The sequence below is a fragment of the Lissotriton vulgaris genome, chromosome 10 (assembly GCF_964263255.1).
Source record: "Lissotriton vulgaris chromosome 10, aLisVul1.2, whole genome shotgun sequence".
In the NCBI taxonomy this organism is placed as follows: Eukaryota; Metazoa; Chordata; class Amphibia; order Caudata; family Salamandridae; genus Lissotriton; species Lissotriton vulgaris.
In genome coordinates, this window is record NC_141698.1 from 38,965,338 (window position 1) to 38,971,337 (window position 6,000).

Below are 6,000 nucleotides of genomic sequence, written 5' to 3' on the forward strand. Positions count from 1 at the left end.
CTGTATGTGAAGGTCAAACTGGGCATGCTTCACCAGGGTTTTATGAGGGTCATTTGGTTGACATTTGACTTTGGATCTGGTTTGTGCCTTATTTTTAACATCACTAATGAAATCTAAGTGCACTTATTAGTCCTCTATTCAGCATGCGAGGAGCCCAGAGCTCTGATCAAAAGTTCATGGTAATTAGGTATAGTTACAACCTATCGGTAAGTTCCTAGTATATGGTAGGGCATGTAGGTCTTGTGACCCAGTAGATTTAATGCACTTAAGTGTGCTCTGCTATGGTGTGGGCAGTCCTTTTTTAAAAGCCAGCCCTGCCCTCCAGGCTGGTTTTAAAATATATTTATATTCAAATTCGATTTTGGAATTAAAGGTACTAAAGTCTCAAACTACCTTATTTTTGCATTTAAGTCACCTCTAATGTCTCCCCCAGGTGCCCTAGGGGTAGGGTGCTTTGTAACTAAAATCAGGGACACTATAAAAGATGGTATATATGCCCTGGTGAGGGAAAAACTGCCAATTTCGTTTTTCACCATTGTTGCACAATGGCTTAATAGGCTAGCATGTTAGTACTTTAATAAAGTATAGCTATTGATAGGAGTGGGCTAAAAATGTAATTCAAGTACTTAAAAAAACATCTTGCCACTCCATTGTGGCTATCCTCAAACTTTGACTTTGTCCCTGTCCAGGGCAACCAGACGTCCCAATTTGAGGTTTTTGTTCTTTAAGCACCAGAAAGTGTTTAATCTTTAAAAATGCATTTCTCCTTTCCCCTTCATTGGATTATTGACATTTTGGTGTCATTTGGAAAAAAAACATATTTCCTATTCCTATAAATTGGTGTTGAATTGTTATTGTGGTTTTTGTCTTACTTATTTGATGTATTGGTATTTTTCAATGCTTTACATACCTAGCTCCTAAGTTAAGTCTGCCTGCTCATTGCCAGCTACCAAGGGCTGAGCAAGGGAATAATATATTGAGACCTTGACTGGACTTTTTACTGTGATTGTGGCCTTATTAGTGGTGTTAAGTCCCTACTTATTCCTACTAATAATCCACTTTCCAACAGTAAGGTATTTCCGAGAAGTATTTACAATGTGTAAATCAGATACCAGTTTTAGTGTGGTGTTTGCTGTGTCCAAAACTTGCAAGTGGCCTGGTATACAAGAACGAAAATGTTGAAAACCATTAATGATTAGCACCCTTTGCATCATTATTTGCACAACTCTGCTATATAGATGTACTGAGAATTTTTTTAACGTTATAATTGTATGGATTAGACAAATTTGAGTTGCACCTTTTTTTGTCCGTTATGATTGTTTTAATTGTTTTAAATATATTTACATGTAGTTTGAAATGTATACGTGTATTGTTGGATTCTCATACATTTGAACTGACAAATAAATACATTCTGTTACCCCTCAGCCCTAAATACCATTCATTATGATCCGCTTACACTCCCTAAACATCTAGCATCACTGCCTCTAAAACCTGTCACTGCTCATAAACTCCACTCATTACTAAACCCTAATCTGTACCTATCGCAGAACAGTAATAACAATTTCTATCCCTAAACTCCATGCATCCCTGGACCCTAAAAAGCTCTCACTACTCCAAAACTACACACAGTTCTGACCCCTAAACTTCACCCATTTCTAAAACCTAAAACCCCTTCCTATACAAAACCTCCACCTATTTTTAAACCCTAAAAACTCTTTCTATCCCTAATCCCTGAAGCCTTAAAACCCCCTCACCACCCCTAAACTCCATCTAGCCATGAACCCTTAAAACCCCATATTCTATCTCAACTCATCTGTGAATCTACAAATTCCTGAACTCTTAAAACTCTTGCTGCCCATGACCTCTGTTCATTATTTTACCAGGAAAACTCTCAATACCACTAAAATCCACTAATTCCTGAACTTCAATATTCCTTCACTAAATCTAAATTCTACCCATCACTAAACCTTAAAAACCATCACCACCCCTGAACTCTACCCATTCCTGATCTCAAAAAAACCCTCACCACCCCTAAGCTCCACCCATCCATGCACACTGAAAAAACTGCTTTTTACTCTTAAACTCCACCAAACCCTGAACACAAATAAACCTCAGTATACCTAAACTGCCCCCACATTTAATATACTTTTAAAATTCTACTTAAAGCTATCTTTCCTTTAAAATGTTTCCTTTAATTTTAATGTATTTGCATTTCCTTAAAACGGTCTTTCTTTAAAATGTGTTTTCCATGACTTGGATTCCTCCATTGTGGGTTCTACACCCATATAAATCTCACAACCCGCATCTAAATTACAACTTAATAAACAACTTAATTATACAATTTATATAATTAATTATCAATTAAATAATTATTAATAATTCAAATTAAATATTAATTAATTGTAATTAATTTACTATCCACCCTGTACCCCTACAAACCCCACAACCCGCTACAACAATAAAAATTACGGTTAAATTAAATTAAATTTAAAAATAACAAAAAATGCACAATATATGTTTTAAATCATTAATAATAATTATTCAAACTATAATAACATATACAATTATAAGGTAGATGAAATACATAAAGATAATTAAAAACGATATTCCTTACAACGATATGTTTGTAAACGATATTAACATAGATATTTTTAAACGATATTCCTGAATCACAATATTTGTGTATCACAACATTTTAAAGTCAATATTTCTCTGTCTCGATATATTTACCTCAATATGTTTTCTGAATTCCAGTCTACCATATGGGTAGAACATTTTGTATTCCTACCTAACTACAATGGCAATAAGGCCCACTTGGACTCCTCAGAGGTGGAATGACGCATAGAGTGCCCCTGGCACAAATTCATAAAAATAAAGAGTTTACTATTGCATCCAGAAAAATGTTCTAAAGACCCATGTCCATATATCTGGATCTGTTGAAGCATGGAGCCTCCACATTAACTGGAGCTGAGGAGATATTGGGTACTCATGGAGTGGTTCTCTGAACATTGCTAGCAGGAATACATGTTTTGGTCTAGCATTCACATTTTCTTTAGGAAATAAGACCATTACGCAAGTAATATTCACAACGATTTTCAGAGTGAAGCACCAAAGTCAATAAATAAACTCAGTCCCCTGGTAATTATAGCACAGAAAAGACAGGCCTAATTTAGAGACCAGGTCTAAAATATTTGGCAGATCCAAAACAGTTATAAGTAAAACACAACTAAAGAACAATCCCAAACCAAAATGAGAAAACTATAGAATATTTTAACTAATTATGTGTCATCAAATGCAAAAAATCCAGAAAGGGAAACTGGAGTTTTTAAATCAAAATGGCTCCAAAAAGCATTAAGTGCCAACCCCGGTGGTATCTGGTTGCGCTTGACCAGAACCTAGGCACAAATTAAAGTCAACCACGATGGAGCGCATCTCAGATACAAAAAACAGGTTTGACCCGGTCAGGAGTAGTGGCTTGGAACTGAGGACCTGATTTATCATTCTATTAGACTGCCCTTGCGTCACGCATGGTGTTGCAGTGCAATGCAATACTTAAGTGAGATTTACCAAGCGACGCAAAGCCACCTTGAGTGGCCCTGTGTTGCTTTGTAAATCTGAAGTAAAGAAAGGCACTAAAAGCCACTGCCTTGCATTACTGTGCCCTGGGAAGGTGTTCCATGGGTGGAGCATTGGTATTTCAATGCATCCGTGTTAGAACCGGGACCCTGGCCGGCCAAGACTTGCGTCGAGGTCAGTCAGGGATCGCCACTTCCAAGTGTCAGGGCAAGGGAGTCACACACCCAGGCAACCCCCACTCGCACTCTAGGTAACGTGGCGCGAGCAGTCAAGGCTAAACTTGGAGGCGATGTAAGTTAAGTATTTGCGCACGCATGTCAGATATGATCAAGCACTCTTACCTGAGCTGAACACCAACCTTACCTGTAAGGTGCTTGATCGGTTTTGCAGAGACGCTATGGACCAATCCCCCAAAACCCTACCTTTTCAGCCAGTGATTCTTATTAACACACTAGGATGATGGGTAGCAGTCAGGGAGAGAGGCCGGATCTGACGCTACTTGTTGTCTAGTAGTCGACCTGAAAATATATACAAGAACATATATTTTAGCAAGAATCCTAAGCACTTTAATCTCCTATTCTACTCCTCTAACTCTTCCTTGACTTTTGAGGAAGCAGTCTCCTACCTGCGAACTACTCGATAAGTCTTCGCGTCCAGGATGTCGTCGTCGTGGTGTGCGCAAGGGTTGAGGTTTTCAGTAGAAGGTGGTTGACTTGTCCGCCCCCAGATTAGGTTTTGAAAATGCTATGGAGAGAAACAACACTTATTTGCACTTTCCTTAAACCTTTTCTTTTATCTGTAAAATGCCTTAGAATAAATTCTACTCACTTCCTTTCCCTGCTTGGTAGGTTTAAACACGACTTTTTCCGTAAAGATTAATAGTTTAGTTCACTATTAAAACCATTGAGATTCCGGCTGAAACTTCAGAAAATTCTGTGAGGATAAATATTATCTATACATTTGTTTTAACATGTACCACCTAGGTTTTCAAACATTATAAACATTAATGTTCGAGTTAGTCTTTGACTTGCTTCACAAAAGAATACCTTGAAAATAACCATATACATTCAAGTTCTAATTAGTCTTTGACTTGTGGTTCACAAAAGAATATGCTGGAAAACACCATTAAATATTATTTGCCAATGTCCAAAACAAAGTCTCTTGAATCCTAAAACAAAGTCTCTTGAATCCTAGCGTTGGGCGCCTTGACGAGAAAAATGTACTTAGCTTTTTATTCTGAGGTATCCGATAATTCCTGGAGGTTGGCTGACTCTGACTCGGGCCTTCGACGATGTACGCGAGCTCTCGAACGCAGGTGTTGCTTCCACGATGCTCCGAAGACCAAGCGTCTTCTGGAACCCTGGGTGTGGCTTTTATAGTCTAGCCACACCCTGGGACGTCGGGGAATGGCAGCGTGCCACGCCCAAACCTGCCGAGCACTCCGAGAACGGAGCACCGAATCATTTTGCATCGCGCACCAAAAAGATGCGTGTCATTTTTAAAGCGCGTCTTTTTTTCCTTTTCTTTGCTGCAATACAAGCGCGTCTTTTTCCCTGGGATTTGACAACATGGAATACCACATGAAAAACGTATAAGAGCTTGAAACATGCATAAAAACGTGAACAGTGAACCTTTACCAATGACATATTGATAACCATAATGACATAGTTCACAGTAACCGGTTTTCCTTACATACTAACCCCCTTTCTTCCTTTTAGGTACAGGAGTGCAGGTTGCACGGGATAGGGGTGGGTTTTCTCGAAGGGTGTTCTAGGCTCGTCATGGGCTTGGAAAGACAGTGTCATGACAGTACCCTCCCCGTAGAATCCCCCCTAATACCATTGGGATTGGCTTTGGTTTGTCTGGGAAACGATTATGGAAAGTCTTTAAGACTTTGGGAGAGTTTTTTAAGTTTTCTAGGGGCTCCCAAGAGCGATCCTCTGGACCATAGCCCTTCCAGTCCACCAAGTAAAACAATTTACCTTTCCTTCTCTTGGAATCTAAGACTGCCTTTACCTCATATTCTAAATCACCCTCTACATCGATTGCAGGTGGCTGAATAAGCTTCCGAGTGTCAGGATCATAAGGTTTCAGTAGTGAGACGTGAAACACTGGGTGGATACGATAAGAATCAGGTAGTTTCAATTTCATGCTGACAGGATTAACAATCTTTTCTATTGGAAAAGGTCCTATGAATCGAGGACGAAATGTTTTATGATTTTTTAATCTTAGATTTCTTGTGGCCAGCCACACTTCGTCACCCACTGAATATTCAGGCTGTTTTGACCGATGTTTATCAGCAAATTTCTTTTGTACTTCTTTTGCATGCACTAGCTGCTGCTGAGCTTCTTGTTGAATCGAGACCAGATTATTTACAAAATCAGTGACTGCTGGCATATCATCAGAAACCTTTTTATCTATACC